Below are 18,250 nucleotides of genomic sequence, written 5' to 3' on the forward strand. Positions count from 1 at the left end.
AGGTGGCCAGCACGCTGCCCACACAGGTGCTCCTGCCCTGCCAATCCCAGCCACGCACACTCTCAACAGGACTCGATTGCCTTCATATTTATGGAGAAAAAAAAAGAAAGCTGTGCTAAAACCGCGCCATGTCATTTATTCTTAAAGAAATATGTAGGAATGTGCCACTTAATGCAACCAAGGACTGAACTCTATGAGACTGTATCGTCCATTTAGCTCTTAATCAGCACTTAGCAATTTTCTCCGAGTCTCGTCTTCCATGGAATTCTTTGGACTTGACAACCTCTTGTGAAAGTGTGGCACTAAACACTGGCTTGAACTTTTTCTGTATTGAGGCTCTAGCATAATGTAGGCATTAGTCTACATTCAATTTGAAAATAAAGTTAAATGAAGCAAATGTGTTTGTTAATATTCAGAATATTAAACTCAAAAACCACACTAAATGTTAAGCATGGGATACTTGCAAGAGAGCAGATATGACCTTAGGAATTAAAGAATATAAAATAACCAACCCGTCAGACGTGCGCTGCAGTGCAATGCATGTTATTTTGGGGTTCAGTTGAGAAGGACAGTATTTCCTGATTCTGGAGCATTTTGTGGTTTCATTTGTTTCCACAAAATCTTAGGGAACTTTCCAGTCTGGGAGTTAATTCCTAGGCCCTCCTTTTCTGCGCTCTTTCCAAAGAGCCTAGCTCAGACGCTCACTCATGGGAGCCAACTGTGGCTTTCTTCTTTTTTAAAAAATATTTTTATAGAGAAACCTTATACACATACAGCCCATACATGATGTACAATCAATGCTCACCGTATCATCACACAGTTGTGTATTAATCATCATGACCATTTTTAGAACATCTTCATCTCTCAGAAAAAGAAAGGTTAGGAAAAAAGAAAAAACTCATACAGCTCATACCCCTTACCCCTTCCTCTCTGACCCACAGTATTTCAATCTACCCAATTTTTACTCCTTATCCCCACCTATTATTCATTTTTATCCTTTTTTTTTTTTTTACTCATTTGTCCATACCTTGGATAAAGGAGCATCAGACACAAGGTTTTCACAATCACACATTCACATTTTAAAAGTTGTATCATTATACAGTCGTCTTCAAGAATCAAGGCTACTGGAACACAGTTCAACAGTTTTAGGTACTCCACTCCAGCCACTCCAATACACCATAAACTAAAAAAGGACATCCATATAATGCATAAGAATAACCCTGGTCAATTCCCGGTGCCTGCCCATGCAAAAAAAAAACAGGGAGAGATCAAGACATTCCCAGACAAACAAAAACCAAAGAAGTTTGTCACCACTAGATCAGCCCTACAAGAAATGCTAAAGAGACTTCTTCATGTTGATATGAAAGGACAGAGGACAACAAATCGAAGTTACATGAAGAAATAAAGATCCCTGTTAACAGCAACGACATGGATAAATATAAATGCCAGCACTATTGTATTTTTGGTTTGTAACTCCACTTTTTACTTCATACAGCATTTAAAATGCAAATGCACAAAAAGTAATGATAAATCAAATCTTTGAATTTTACTGTATAAGCAGTAATTTGTGACCAATAATACATAAAGGTTGGGGGACACAGGGGAATAGGAGCAAACTGTATGCATGTTATTGAAGTTAAGCTGGTATCAAGCCAAACAAGATTCATACCACAAAGAAAATATTGGAAAAACATGCACAGAAAGAAATGAGTAGGGATTCCAAATGGTTCACTGTAAAAACAGGCAAATGACTCAAATAGACATTTCTCCAAAAAAAAAGATATACAGACGGCCAATAAGCACACGAAAAGATGCTTGATGTCATTAGCCTAAGAGAAATGCAAATCAAAAGTACAAGAAGATACCTCCTCACACTCACTAGAATTGCAATGATTTAAACACGCACAAGCGCAGAAGGTGACAAGTGCTGACGAGGACATGGAGAAATGGGGACCTTAGGCCACTGTTGGGGGAAATGTAAACTGCTGCGGCCACCGTGGAAAACATTTTGACGGTTCCTCAGAAAACTAAGCAGAGAATTACCATACCATACGACCCATCAATCTCGCTTCTAGGTATATGCTCAAAAAAATTGAAAACAGGGACTCAGACCGATATTTGTACATCAATTTTCATAGTAGTATTGTACAATAAATAGCCAAAAGGTGAACGAACCCAAAGGTCCACCAGGAGATGAATGGATAAACAAAATGTCGTCTAGCCATGCAATGGAATATTAAAAAATAAATAAATAACCCTGGTATTATTCTTATAGAATAACCTCCTGACTGTTTGAAATCTTGCAGCCACTGAAACTTTGTCTCATTTCTCTCTTCCCCATTTTGGTCAAGGAGGCTTTCTCTATTCCTTGCTGCTAGGTCCCAGCTCATCCTGGGATTTCTTGCCCAACAATGCCAGCAAGATTTACACTCCTGGAAGGGGGAGAGCGGTGAGTTCACCTGCTGAGTTGGCAGAGGGAGAGAGGCCACATTTGAGCAACAAAAGAGATTCACTGTGGGTGACCCTTAGGCATCATTATAAGTAGGCTCAGCCTATCCTTTGCAGAAATAAGCTTCATAGGAGCAAACCCCAGGATCAAGGGCTCAGCCTCCTGATTTTGTTATCCCCACTTCTTGCAAGACTATCAGAAATTCTCTAGATGGGTAATATGAATATTTCCACCTTTCTCCTTAGTCCCTTAAGGGGACTTGGCAAATACTTCTTTATTCACTGCCCAAATTACTCTGGTATACAACTGGACATCACACTAACCTGCAAAACCAACATGACCTCACACCCTATTCAAGATTCCATGTACTTATGGTGTTCAACTAAACTGACCAGACAAGTTAAGTTAGGTAATGCACTATAGTGCCGGTCTGAATCTGCGGTGGACCCCAGAAAAGCCAGGCCCTTTGATTCTCATTCAATATTGCTGGGTGGGAGCATTTCGATTGTTTCCATGAAGATGTGACCCACCCAACTGTGGGTGGTAACTTTTGATTAGATGATTTCCATGGAGGTGTGTCTCCACCCACTGAAGGTGGAGCTGCTTGCTGGAATCCTTTAAAAGAGGAAACATTTTGGAGAGAGTCCCTTTTTGGCAAAGCCACATGAAAGCCAGCAGACGCCGCCATGTTCACCTCGTGCCCTTCCAGCTGAGAGAAAAACGTCATTAGCCTTCTTGAACCAAGGTATCTTTCCCCAGATGCCTTAAATTGGACATATCTATGGACTTGTTTTAATTGGGACATTTTCTCGGCCTTGGAACTGTAAACTAGCAACTCATTAAATTCCCCCTTTTAAAAGCCATTCCATTGCTGGTATATTGCATTCCAGCAGCTAGCAAACTAGAACAGCTACCCAAAATAAAAATTTAGCACTAACTAAACATCTCTCCTTTTGGTCTCACACAGAAGTTGAGGCTTTAAAATATGGACGATATCATCCTTTACCCTGTATTCTGACGTACCTTAGTCCTGTCCAGATCAGCTTCATTCATATCTCTAGTCAAAGTCGGATCCTTTTTTCAACTTTTTAAACAGTTCCTGTAAGGGCTACTGCTGACTTTCATAGCTTCAGAGCGCTAAGTCTGAGTCTCAGGTGTCACATAAATACCCAAAGTTTCTGGAAACAACCAGGTTATATAGAAACAGCTCAGTATCTAAGAATTTAGATATATCAGTTACAACTCCTGGATATACGTGACTGCCATGAGACCTTACAATCTAGGATGCTTTACAATGGCCCCAACCTGATAACCTGCTCTCTTGACTTCAGTGCACTGAGTGGTTATATTATGGTTAGTCCATATGAGCGAGGCATGATAATATTTGTCTTTTTGTTTCTGACATTTCATTCAACGCACTGTCCTTAATGTCCATTCACCGAGCTGCATGCCCCCCAGCGTCATTCCTTCCTGTGCTGCTCAGTCAGTCCCTCTGTGTGCACAGGCAGCTTTATTCTTAATCCATCTTTCCACCTCAACTAAGCTATCGATTCCTTCTATATTCTTTTACCAGATTAACGTTCTTGAAACTCTTCCCTACCTAAATCACTCCCTAAATGTCTGATATGACACTGAGGCCCTTATTATAATTAGGCTTGAATTTGTTTTCCAATATTAATTCTATGCTTCTGTCAAATATTTACTGTTCCCTCCACAGCTCTCACGTATTGACAGCCCACTTTCCTTTCCTCACACCTTCTCCCACCTGGAATTCTCTCTTTACTCTCCTCCTTGACCCCATCTAGGAACCACTCTTCCTTAAGGCAAAGCGAGACTTGGCTGGACTGAAATACAAGAAGGTGCTTTACACAGAAAAGCTCAACAAACGCATTCCGTGCAACAGCCTAACACATCTGGTTCTCAGAAGTGGTTCATCATGTCATAAAACTATTCAAAAGCTGTACCTGACAAACGGGGGTGCTTATAAACCACAAGAATGACGTGCTTTTCACTTTCCAAAAACTCCTGCTGTTTGTGCTCCAGTTCAGGGAACAAAATTTTAAAAATATTTAAAGATTGTAACACACAGAAGAAATAATGCAGCGGCAAGACTAAATTTGTCCAAGAAGGGGGTGAGTGTAATCATTAGCATGAGTAATTTTATGCTGCTGTCACACTGTCAGGAAAAGTCAGTTGGTACGGACAGGAGGCCCCAGGAAGTGACCAGTTCTATGCTATCCAAATGCGGTAAGAAAGGGTGTGACCCAAGAGGAGGGGGAGAAATTCTAAATATTTGGGTGGCAGATTCCCTGTAGAGTCAGACCTGGCCGGTATTTCAATTAACATAAGTTTAATTGATGACTGGGGCCATTTGCACACTGGAGCTAGCAGTGGTCTAGCAAAGCTGCTCAGGCATGCAGACAGGAAGCCAGCCTTGCAGCTTCAGGTTCTCGCCTGGAGAAGGTGAGACTTTCCAGGCACGAAGTTCCACGGGTCAAGGTTTCTGGTGAAATGGCAGGGTGGTGTGTTCAGTGATCGTGTTAAAAACACATTTCAGGAAATGATGCAGAAAATTATTTGATGGAAGTAGAAGTAATTAATGGATTACACTAGGGTCTCAGAGTGTTTCCAAGATTTTACACCCACATGGAGTCCCCGAACGCATCAGTGGGGTTAGGACCTTGTCTAAGTGCCTACCACTGAAACTTTCTACACTGCACTGAAATGATCTCCTCATGTGCCTCCTACCCTGCGAAAATGTAAGTTTTTCCAGAGTTGGAGCCTGTCTCATTTAGGTCCCAGCCCAGGTTTTGGTAGATGGAGCACTGCTATTGAGCCACCTGAATAAGAATAAGCTTACAGATAAAGAAAGGACTGGACAAATAAATACTTAAATACCTGTCATGGTTTCTGTCTTAAGATAGATACAGAAACAACTTATCTACCCTCAATTTTTCCAACTGAAGATTAAAGTCATAATAACTAGTTACTGCATATATCAGAAGGAGAAGGCAGCTGTGTCTGCCCTTGAAACAGATCAAGGACAAATCACTTTCTTATCTGAACTAAGAGACTCCTGCACTTTTGAAGTTTTGATCCACAAGGTAGATGGATGTGCTGTGCTACGGTCACGTTTGCTCAGTTAAATTTCTTAAAGGTCATAATTCTATCAGTTGCCCAGAAAAGGACTCAAAACATTTAGTGTTCTTCAAAGAAATGATAAAAGTAAAGTCTGCTGATTAAATTTTGACCTCCTGAAATTTTTCCTACAATAAATTCTTGTTACTACTATGGTTTTGGAAAAGCAAAACTGATAAGACAAGCTAACTATAAAACATAAAAAACAGAACAAAATGCAGGTTTGGTAAATGCACGGCTCAGGGAATGACACACTGTCCCCTACCTTCCGTGCCGGACAGCACCGACTGATCAGGTCGCCCTTGGCTAGTGAGACCCAATGTCTGAGTCCTTGGCTGGGCTCAGCAAAGCTTTTCAAAAAATAAGCATAATGCGTGTGATTCATTCCGTATTTTACTGGTTATCCTTGAGGAATAAATTTATTATTATGTTTAACAAACTGAAAACATTTTAATGAATGACTGCACTAAGGAGAAAAGTCAGTAACTGTGAGGAGTCACAGACTTGTTCTGCCCTTTTATTATTTAATTTTTTCCCTTTGCCATTTTTTCTTCTGAAAAAGGACAAAAGCTACAGGGTATTTTCTTTCAAGAGAAGCAATGAGAACAATAAAATTGTGGGTTTCTCAGGGGCCTCGGGAGAACAAGATACTGAGATCAGCAGAGCTTTTGCAGCTGACAAGCTGCAAAGCAACTGAAGTTGTAGCATGCGGTGAAACACATCTGCCATCCTCAACTTGGTTTCTTTCTAAAAAATACTTTCTCCCTTTCCTCCAGATCCTGAAAGCCCATTTTACGTTCTGAGGCACAGGAGTGGAGGGGTCTGGCAGAGGGGAAGAGTGTAGAGACACATCACCTGGCTCTGAATGAATCTACTTAGGTAAAAGTCCACTTGAAGACACTTCTCAACCTTTTTTTTTTTTCACTCCATTTCTAATACCAGGGAGATACAGACCTAGTGGCCATCACATTGGAGAGCATACTGGAAAATTAAAATCCAGTGACCTACTTTCTCATTCTGTACCGCTGATAAATTTCAACTTGAATCGTACTTTGCATTTTCTATCATAAAATGGGTAAAAAGCATAACTATAATCTCATAGTTAGGATGAGGACATGATACAATATTCAGGTATCATGATCACTCTTAAGGACTCGTATAAATTCGAGTCAAGGGAAAGGGGATGAATATTTACTGAATGCCTGGTATATACTGTAGGCTTTGTAAACATGTACTTATCTTCATAAAAGTTATGAAGTTATAAAGCAGTGTTACACTTTTAGTTACAGGCAACTGTTATCTAGTAGTAATGAAAAAGACAATCATGGACAATTGACTGATGATAACTTCTAATGTGTTACTATCCTCAATACTTTAAGCTTCACCCTTCACCAAGTTTTTTTTGTTTGCTTTTTTTTTTACTATGGACATGCACAATGAATAGAGTTTGCCGACTCCTTCTCTTTAATCTTCATGGAGCTGCTGAGCAGCTATGCAATTGCCACACAATAGGGAGCTGCAGGCGCTTGAGAAGCAAGCCTTAAAAAAATGATGCGCATGGTAAATCTCCCCTCAAAAGAGTTAAGAGTTGCTAACATACCAGTAGAACTGGTTGCCAGATTCCCAGGCCACAAACAGGTATGGGCCTTGCACTGACAGGAGATGAAATGCATTTAAATGCATTCATTCACTCAGTCGCTCTGTTACTTATTCATCAAGAGGCTCATTGCACTTCAACTCTAATCTACCAACTGTGCTGGGGGTACAAATGTCACTTTAAACTGGGTTGCTTACGTTATGGGGCTAGGAGGGGAGGCGGACAAGCAAACCCAATCATATTAAAAAAAGAGGAAATGCTAAAAACAATCTGATGAGCTGGGGTCTGTCTTTCACATGGAAGCATGCACTGCCCTAAAAAATCTTTAAAAACTGAATATAGCTTCATATTTGTATCTTAAGTTTGCTGTGGATAGAACAGGTTGAGAGCAACTTATTGGAGAGTGGCTAATCTTGATGAACTTGATGAGTCTTGAATTTTCCCCTACTTTTTTTCATAGAAGATTACAGAATATAGGGGGGAAAAAAAGGATGGTCGTATTTAAGTACTATACAATGGCTTATTTCTTTATGGCACTCTGTGTTGGCATTTTAAGAACAAGGTTGTTACATATATTTCTTCTTTGCATAATGTTTTTTTCCTCAGGATTTTCTAAACATTCCAGTCTAAAAATGCAATGGTGCCCAAAATTCAAGGCTCATATTACGGCACCAGCAACATGCAGCTGGATAAAATTCAAGAAGGTGTTTCACCTGGAAAAGCTCAATATAAGATCATTCACTGTCTACATTTCAAGGTGAGGTTAAATACAAGTGTTGACTTGGTCTGAGTCCACCTGTCAGGAGATGGCTGCATGTGACTGCCTTAGGGGTGGACAGGCTAAAGTGACGGTCCTGCAACACCCCAGGCGCTTCACCCTTGGGCAGTGTACGAACTCCGCAGCTCAACTCCCTGACATGGCCTTGCGGCTTCATCTCCTCGTGACCTGGGCAATGGGCTCAGAACTGTGTGCTGGGACTCCACAGACATCTGGGGAAGTTCAGAACAGTCTGATTCTCCAAGATGGGACCTTAACTGTTTGTTTTTATGAGATTGAATTTAACTGAGAAATGAGAAGACCCAACAAATCCACTGGCAAAGTATAATATATACTTTCTAGTGTGTTCCATTAATAACATGTTAAAAATCACATATGGCATCGTTTGGCTTAAAAGTTGACTAATGATGTCTATTCTAATACCACCACTTAGCAGGAAATATAGATTTTATAACTGACAGTTGCTTTTGGCTATCTTTATTTTATTGAACCACAACTATGTGTGATGGAAATTTTTTGCATGCTGTATTTTAAACATGTGCCGTTTAAAAGGAGACAAATCTGATTTATAAAACTTAGAAAGCTCCACCAGTAAACCTTGGCTGATGTTCTCCAACACTGCTAGGGGAATGGTAAACCTGTAAAGAAACATCGAGGTGCTTACTAAATTAAAATCTTTAAAAGCAACTGAATTTCTATACTCTCCTGTAAGGTATTTTCTATATGCTCGCAAGAAAACGAAGTTGTGTTTAAAGATGTCTCTCTAGTCTTTCCTCACAATTTCACAAATTGCAATTACTGGAAAAATGTATCTTCAAAGGGACGGCAATGAAGAATGCAGGACGGCAAAACCAGCCCATTGCTGTCCACGTGTCCCAGTGAGCTACGTGGCTCCACGGGAGTCCAAACGGAGAGATCATTACAGCCACCAGCGTCCTTAATGCTTTTATAATGAGAAGTAAAGGGTAGGAAAAAAAGTACTGAAAGACCCACGGTTCACCGACAGTTCCATTTCCAGGCATTCCTTCCTCCCAAAGGAATGGCAGGAATCTGGCGTGAACTGGGGAACCCCTAAAACAATAGGGCAACTTATGTCTAAGCTGAATTTCATTTATGACTAAGCCCAAAGTTAGGCCATCTGTAAATATCACATCTCATACATCCTCAATTAAACACCAGTTAACTTTTATGAAGTATTTCTGTCTTGTCACCAATGATTTCCTAATTTTTTACATGTGTTCACGTAACCACAAGACACACCATGTTTATTCTGTCATGTGGATTTACAGGCAGACCACAGTGAAATTAGTCCTTTCTAACTTTACTGCAGCTGTAATTTCATGACTGCTTAGCTTGAAGGCCAATAGCTAAATCTGTGCGGACAACAGATGTACTTTAACCTTATGGTCCAAAAGAGAACACTAAAAAGATTGGCTTTCTGAAATTCAAAGCCCAGGAAATGATAAAATAGACCTTGAACCAAATCCAGTCATGTCTAGCTATTCTTCCCTCTAATAAGCGCTTTATCTACTAAGATAAAATGAGAGAAAAAAACCCCAGCCGAGTCAAAACCAAGTTTCAAAAAAGATTTTATCTTGTTTTGTTTTGACCACGAGAGGCAGCTTCGTAACTGAGCACAGGCAGCTATTAAACCAATGTCCTTAAAAAACAGGCGTAAAAATAGGCCAGTGGAATCCGAACAAAATACATGTGCTGCCAGAGGCTATTAAAATGTGAGACTTCATCTATTATTTCCCACACTCATGACATGGTAGAAAGGACCTAGGTTTGGGAATTAGAAGTCCTGGGTTCTGGTTTTGCCTTATCCATGGACCAGCTAAGCCTACTTTGGTCTCCTCATTCTCCCTTTTATGAGTTTCCTTATTTGCGAAATGCAAAGAACCAGCCGGGCAAACCCATTTTATTGCATGCTGACAGATAACATTAAAAAGGGGTCCTGTAGCCAAAGAAGTTTACAGAGCACTGGTTTAAGCGACATTAAACATCTGTCTCTACTAGAGAATTTCTTAGAGACTTGGTTGTGCCAATACACACCAAATTTCCAGGAGAGAAATGTGGCAGGTGACATCCCCAACAAGCGGAGCGTGCGTTGTGAATACACGATGATGGATCACTGTTACGCAGAACACACTTAGGAAAACACTGGGTTGAATTAGCACTAAGATGCCCTCTACTCTTATGACAATGACACTGTATCGGGACAGACATCTCTACCTCATCTGGTCTCACAAAGGACCTCAGGACTCGGGCAGACACCCCTGCTCTCCAGCCCCCCCGTGTGGTTTCAGGTCCTTTCCAGACGGGGCGCTGGGCAGTGAACCCAGCTGGGGAGTTGGCTGAAACACACTCGCCACACCTGCTTCTACAGGCTATGTTTAAATGCTGTTTTCTCAGACCTAAGTTTCCACGTGAAATGCTGCTTTCTAACCTTCCATTTATCTTTGACCGTTAACACTGAGAATTTGCAATACTTTCCTGACATGCTGACATCTTACCCTGTCACATGAAATTGCTGGGTTTCTTCCTCCTTTGGAAAATGCTCAAGGTGACCTTCTAATGAATTGTCCAGGCTAGGACAGCTCCGCGAAGGAGCAGGGCTACCACTGGCAGTTGCAAGAGTAAATGGGCTTGTGCCAGGCAACCAGGACACGCTGTCGTCTTATCACCCACTGCAACAGCAACCTGAAAATGTGATTTGGGCCTTGCGGGTATTTGGACTCTTTGCAAATGTGATTCATCCCCTTGAGGAGATAAAAGTAAATTTCACAGGACATCAGAGGAAAAAGGTCCCCAGCCCTGCTGTCACTCATTCAAATTCTCAAGTTACACCTATCAGTTAAAAAATCGGTTCACCCTCACCAATTCTCCAAGCAAGCACAGAATGAGTCAGCATGACCCGACAAGCCATACTTCAAAGTCACCTATATTGTGAAAACGTGTGCCGATGCTCCCAAGCCTTCAAAGCGTTGGGGGAAGAATGGATTATAGAGCGAGCCTGAGAACGAGAAACTGCACACATAAAACAGCCAAGATGCACGGTCAAGTCAGCTATTTTGTTGCTACAGTTGCTACAGTTACAGCGGGTAATTATTAGCCATTGTTATAACTTGGATTACATTCCAAAGGGGATAAAGCGGGAGATGTTTTATTAGATAATGCTGTCAGTCTGTTATGCTTCTGGAAATTTTCCGTGGAGATACAGGATTGCTTCAGAATTATGAAACCCTAAAAACCTGAAGCCAAAGCAGGGTAAGGTACGGCAGCTCCCCTTGCTCTCTTCTCCTCTGTGGAATTGCAGAAATCCAAGTAAAACAGCTCCTGCATGGACTCCCAGAAACCCCAGCAGTCCCTTCGTGCATGTGACAAGCAATTCTGTAGAACATAACTCCTCCTTCAGTAGTGGGACATCTTCCCCAAAGTCAAAATACCGGAGATTTCATCTACAATTTCCTCTAATTCATAAGCCAGCCCCTCAGTTTCTTGCCTTAATGATGCTGCCAGCTAATTATGAGGAGGGCAAGGGAAGAGGAAAAACAAGAGGCAGTGGGGATAGCGAATGAGGGGGAAGTACTCTTTTCGGAAAAGAGCTGAGAATTTAACTGTCCAGGGGTTTTGCTCTCTACCTTTGCCCCCTTTTCAAAGGTGCCTTCAGCGAACCATGGCTCAGCCCGGTACCAGGGCGCGGGGCTCGGAGGAGGCGCAGCACGCGCCTGGCACGGCGCGCATGCCCGCGGAGGGCTGCAGCGCACACCTGACACGGCGTGCGTGCCCGCGGAGGGCTGCAGCGCGTGCACCTGGCACAGCGCGCGTGCCCGCGGAGGGCTGCAGCGTGCACACACCTGGCACACGCGCGTGCCCGCGGAGGGCTGCAGCGCACACCTGGCACACGCGCGTGCCCGCGGAGGGCTGCAGCGCACACCTGACACGGCGTGCGTGCCCGCGGAGGGCTGCAGCGCACACCTGACACGGCGTGCGTGCCCGCGGAGGGCTGCAGCGTGCACACACCTGGCACACGTGCGTGCCCGCGGAGGGCTGCAGCGCACACACTTGGCACGACGCGCGTCAGTCAGCGGCTGCGTGCACAGAAGCGTGCGTTCTCTCTTTTCAAGTTAAGATCTTCCAAGCTAACTTTCCAAAGTTTTTCCTAAATGCTTTTCCCTTGTTCTTATTTCACGTCCCATCCATAAACCCACATCAGAGATCAGCTTTCCAAGGACAGCGTTAATAGAAGAGGTGTTCACCCAGGAGGAAATCTTGTAATTAATACTGGGCATTAGGGCAGAGGGAATTACAGGGCAGCTGGCACCGACGGGGGGCCATTAGTTTGGCTAAAATGGTGAATGCCTTAAGAAAAAATTTCAAGCAACATTTTACACACACAATCTCATGCGTGCACATACACCTGCATTAAACATCTCATATGCTCCTTGAATCAACTTCCTGAAAAATTCTCCAACACCCTGCAAACGCTGCCTTGTAACTCTCTCTCTGAGTCTCTGTACACAGCTGACTCTCTAAGTTATATATGTCCTGTACCTCCCAAACATTTGGATTGAATACATACGTTTGAATATGGAGAAAAGTGAGCTGTTTTCCCAGCAAGTTGTCTCCGCCGTGCTCCCTCCAGTTCCTGGGCGTGGGGAGCTGCAGCTGGGCAGGGAGCGGCCTCAGGTGGATAAGCAGGAGCAGGAAGTGAGGACTAATCAGACCTTGTTTTATTTGGCTATTTGAATAACGAACAAAAGGGCCTATTTCATTTCAGCTTTTTTTTTTTCAGAGCACATTACCTAAGGCTGACACTTTGCTCTAATACACTAGATTTTTTTTAAAGGTGTTACAATGAATGTTATAGGCAGGTACTGGGTTTAAAACTTTTTCTTTGAAGGTTACAGCTTTTTGTTAAGTCATGATGAAATGGGAAATGGAGCTCGTTCTGATTAAAGCTAGAGCCCTGTGGCCTAGCTGCATTCCAGCATTTACTGCTCACCTCCTGCATGCCCCAAAGCTAAGGTGGACTCACAACACACAACTTTGAAAGCTGGCTTCAGGGGCACTAAAAGACTCTGCAAAAGGAAAAGCCTAGAACTCCTACATGGGGCCAGAAAAAAAGGATTTAGCATATGATATTTACTAGTTACAGGAGACTAACAGGTTCCTTTAATTGCTTAGCGAACAAAAAAATTCATGCACTTTTGCATTAAAAATGCCCGTGACGATGACAGCTGTGTGCACAGGACGAGTGTGGCCGAGCAGCCACTTCACCCTCTCAGCCCGCCCTCTGGAGCAGACTGCTCCCTCTCAGCCAGCACGTGTCCTCAGGCATCAGGCCACCCCAGCTCTGTGTCAGCAGACCTTCCATGGGGCTTCCAAGATTTGCTGGGACAAGAATGACCAACAGTTGCTTTCTCTTTTCTTTTCAAGTCCATGTACACCGTGGGAAAGCCTTTCCTCGCTGCCTCATCACTCTGCAGTTGGTAGATATTGGGGGGAAATAAATATTCTTTGCTAGAGAAACATAGAGGGATCCCCGCTTCACATAAATGCTGTCTCACATTCCTGTCCTTTGTCAGCTCTTTTGGGCCAGAATCATCACAGCCTGCCTCCAGCATTTGGTGTCTCACTGGTCTACAGATTTTGCAAGGCTATTAGAGAAGCTGGGCTCACAACCAATGATCTGGATACCATATTAGGCCAATTTTAAAGAATCTAAACGTTCTCCCAGGTGTCTTATGACTAAAACGATTCCATGTGGCCAGAGATGGAACAGAATGGAATGACTTCCTGAGCTTCCTGTCACTGGATGTAGTGCAGACGGAAGAACAGCAGGCGAGGATGCTGCCCAGGGGATTCAAGCTCTAGGGGGTAACTGGCTGAGAGACCAGACCGACTGGGGCTAGAATCACTTCTTGTTTTTAGTGAGCAATTGACAGCCAATCCTTAAAAGTGGGACAAAAACCTAATATCGAGTGTGCTGAATACTCAAGAATGGCATGGACATCTTAATCATGATGCATTTAGTAGATTAGTTCAATTTAATCAAGATAATCTGAGATTTCCAGGGACTTTTATATTAGGATGGTTTATTGGGGATGCCCGAGCTGTGAAAAGGAGCATATACTCTGTACACAAAATTTACAATGTTCCAATATTTGCAAACAGTTTGCATCACAAAATATATTTAAAAAGAACCCAACTATTTCATACTTTGATTTTACAAAAGTCTGGGGCAAAGTGTGGCATTAGACTATTTCCTTTAAAGGAAAGCCTTTCTAAATTTAATCATATTAGCATTTGTTTTTTACAAAAGTTTCCAATTCTTCTTTGCCAAGGTTCATGCATTAGCCTTATTTCATGGATGCAAAACCTTTTAAAAATGCTTGCATTAGAAAATCATTTGCCATAACTCAAATATGATGAGGTATAATTTAGCCTTTCAAAAGCTCATTTGAAAAGTTTAGAGAAGTTATTATTTAATGTGGGTATGTAAGATTAGTCTTCATGAAAATTATTTTCTCATATATTTTTGTTAGTTTCCTAAACACTTACAGTAAGTAGTCCAAGCTAATTCCAAACCCTCCCTTTCTGCCCAATTTTTGACAAGCTTTCTGATTTTCAATATTCTTCTTGGTGAAATTCCATGCTTATCACCCAAACAGTAAATTCAAGTCCTGGTTTCCACTTGGGATGGACACACCTGTGGGGGTATCTGCTGGGACAGAGCAGTGCTTTTCTCTACAGGCCACCCTGCCACGGTCAGCCGTGTGGGTGCCTTCGCAGGCTACATCCGCTCCCAAGACCCAACCCGAGACCCAACCCGCGGGAGAGGGTGACAGCGTCCACTGTGTCCAGTGCTCCACCCGCCACCCCGGTGTCCTCTATTCGCAGTGCAGACAGGTCAAATGTTTTAAACAACATAGGAACACCAGCTCCGTAGCTAGGTGTGAAGAATCACTATTTCCAGCTATTCAGCTCTATTCAAAAGCAATTCTCCTGAAGAGATGCAAAATTTGTATTTCTGCCCAGATACAGATACTATGCAGATATTTCTAATCCTGATTTCCCATTTTTCTAAAGTCCTCTCATGCCACGGAGGGAGAGCAGGAGAAATCCCTTCCTGCCTCCTTCCTGTAAAGCATCACGACGATTCTAAGGGACCAAGGACTAAAGGACATAGTAGCTCTGAAATTCTGGTAGGATTAGAAAGAGATGTTCTGGCCAGTGACTAAAGAGTTAGTCATGAATTCTACTAAGAAAATGCTAAATCTGTTGCCAGGTCACTCACTGCAATGTGAAAAGGCTAACAGAACCAGTTGACCCAGTACTCCGGAGCCTAATAATGTAATCGTAACTAGGAACTGTCTTCTGACACTGCTTCCGAGTGATTTACTGATTCCTAGCCAATCATTCTTCAACAATCCACACAGCCAGAATTTATAGGTTTAGTCCTAAGTTCAGGAAAAATTGACTTCATTGTTGAACATTTTGCCTTCTTGCATTCATCTCTGATTTGTAATTAGCTAAGGTAAATCATGATGCCAAAAGCCATTTTCCTTGTTCTTTTTCCTCTTGGGGCTGGGGTCTGACTTTCCAAACTTTGGATCACCTCACTTAATCTCTAGGAAGCCATTGACATGCACATGTATATTTCTAGTAACCATCCCATCGGAACACGCATACTGTACGTGAGCAGGAAAGACAGGGCTGCGTGGAGAGCAATTTCAGCGCCCTGTGAGGTTACCGTGTGAGGGCGGTGCGTGTCGGTACTTAGGGTTCTAAGTAGTGGCAGAGCAGAATGGGGGAGTTTTCCAGTCGGGGACTGTGAATATCTCAAAGGAAACTGAGGACATTTAAAGCATAAGTTGTGCTGTTTTGAAAGAATGATGTACCCCAGAATGCATGCAGCTGTCAAACCTACATTCTCCAGTGAAACTAAGAGGACTTCTCTGGAAGGTTATGGAAGAAGCTCTCAACTGGTCTGTTCTCTCTGGAAGAGGGACTGAGGCTGAGAGAAGACAGAAAAGACCTTCTCATTTTAGAGCCACTATATGATTTTTTTTCTGCAAGTAAAATATTATTTTATACATCTTAAGCTTATGAAAAATGTATAAAAGGAAACGTAAAGAAAAACGGCCTAATATCAGAATATCTAATTTATGAACTTTTTAAAAGTTGAAAAGATATATATACTTTTTAGGACAATTAGGAGCTATCAAAAGAGACTCGCATTATCATTTCATTCATTAACTATTGGTGGGTTTTTATATTCATATTTTATTTGTACCTACCTCATAAGTGAATAAATACTTTTACTTCCGTCATTTGAGAGCACCTCTGCTGATCTGGGGTATATAGCCATGTGTTTAAAGGTTGCCTTTATTCTTTGATCTGTCTGTGAAGTCCCCACTGCAATGGGGGACAGCGCATGCTTTCCTAAACCCTGGTGACAATAATAATCACCGAACCTGATGAAAGAAAAACAAGTCAGCCTATTGTCCTAGACACTTGGGTATACAGTCTTAAAACTAGATCCATGGATGCAAAGAGATGTTAAAAAAATTCCTGCCAGCCAGGGATGAGCTCATCTTGCTTCAGATGGTAGGTGAAAAATATCACACTGCATCATAAAGGAGCATATGTAGAATGTGGCACGTTAGGGTTGTATTCTGTTGTGTTTCCTTAACAACCGCAAGGGAAAAGTTCTTGGCTCTGCCACACCAGCATCCCAAACAGGATGCCTTCTAGCCACGAAGTGACTCTTGCGGAGGTCAAACGAATCTGAGGGGCAGCTTCCAAGCAGCCTTTGGGTTGGAGCCTGAAAATCTTGGTGGGAGAAGAGAGAAGCTAGATGCAGAATACAATGAGGAACTGGCTTTGTAGGGAAGAAGGCAGGGGTGCCACTCACAGGCTACTGCAGCCCAGTGGGATGGGAGTGGGTGGGCATGAGAGATTAATCCTCAAACTGCCACCAAAGTAAAATAACTCCAGACGGGTGGGCACAGGGCTGGTAAAGCAGCAAGAGAGTGAGAGTGACCTGAGCTATGTTAGATGGGTGATGGCAGGACCCGGCGAGGACACTACATGCCCACCAGGGCTGCCCACCAGCACTTCCGTGAGAATAAAGAGCTCAGCCTAGAGGAAAGAAGTCTTAAAAGTCAATGTTTGAAACAAATGTATCAACATCAGGAGAATCTCCAAAAATGAGCATTTCCTCACCTATCTCCTAAGGCATTCCTTCCACTCCTTGAACTTATCAGGACTAACTGGCAAGTCTGTCATCTTATGGGCGAATAGTATTTAAGCTTTTTTCCTGGAGACTTTCTCTCATATCACTTTTCGTCCATGAGGACCCCAAAGTCCTGCTAATTACTTCGGACAGGACCTGAGTCCATCGTGGAGGTGGGACGGCCCCTTTCCTTCCTCCTTCATGCCACAGATGCCGAATTTCCTCTCTCAAGCTGTAAAAGAGCTATTTCTAATGAACACAGGCAAATTCCAAAATTGGAGCCGCCCCTGCACTACGAACACATCGCCAGTAGCTGCTGCAAACGGTCTGAGCTTTCTTCTTTGTCCGAAATGTTGGGAGGTTTCTGGTGAGCAGGGAAAGCAGATGAGAAGTAGCTCTTGGGACAGTGTGCTCAAAACCTGCCTCTGGGGCTCTCGGGAGCACATCAGCTCTTTACAAGAAGGGACAAAGGAGGAAACAGGAAGACGCACCCTTCAGAAGCTGCCAACTATCCAACCGACCTACCTGGGGGGGGGGGGGCGGGGATGGACACACCTCGTACTGAGCATACAATTCGGATAAATAAGGAAAACATGCAATTCCCTTTTCTTTAAATGTCAAGACAGAGTTCTTTGACTTGAGGGGTGTGCTGTGGTGGGGGCCGGGCGGGCTTTAAACCACTTTAGGACTTTTTCACGACAGCCTCTGTGTGCACTGCTGTCCTTTCTTCAGGAGGGTGTTTCCCACACAGGCTTCTTGGGATCTGCTGTTTTGACTGGTGTACTTAACAGGCTTAGAAATATCTTTTTAAAAAATATTTTAATAGTTTATCCTGATTTCCGAAGAAAAAAACATAAACCAAAAATATACTGAATTGTAACAAATGAGCCAGAGGATCCTTCATATATTTAACACTGTAGTTGACAAAATCAGCTTAACCTTTCTGAAGAACTTAACTAGTCAGATCTTTTCAAAATTTTAAGTGTCAGAGCAAATATTTCAATTCTAATCTTTATGCTCTATCAGGGCCTGTCAGTTTGAAAA

The 18,250-nt window shown here is 42.7% G+C and overlaps 1 protein-coding gene across 1 annotated transcript in view; it reads right to left on the reverse strand.

Moving 5' to 3' along the window:
- Window positions 1-12,601, reverse strand: part of PALLD (palladin, cytoskeletal associated protein) — a 262,050-nt gene extending 249,449 nt beyond the window's left edge. Inside the window, exon 1 of the mRNA XM_077144442.1 lies at window positions 12,548-12,601. The gene's annotated coding sequence lies outside the window, so the exon portion shown is untranslated. The remainder of the gene's footprint in view (window positions 1-12,547) is intronic.
- Between the last annotated feature and the right edge of the window lie 5,649 nt (window positions 12,602-18,250).

Source organism: Tamandua tetradactyla, chromosome 26, assembly GCF_023851605.1.
Source record: "Tamandua tetradactyla isolate mTamTet1 chromosome 26, mTamTet1.pri, whole genome shotgun sequence".
NCBI classification, from domain to species: Eukaryota; Metazoa; Chordata; class Mammalia; order Pilosa; family Myrmecophagidae; genus Tamandua; species Tamandua tetradactyla.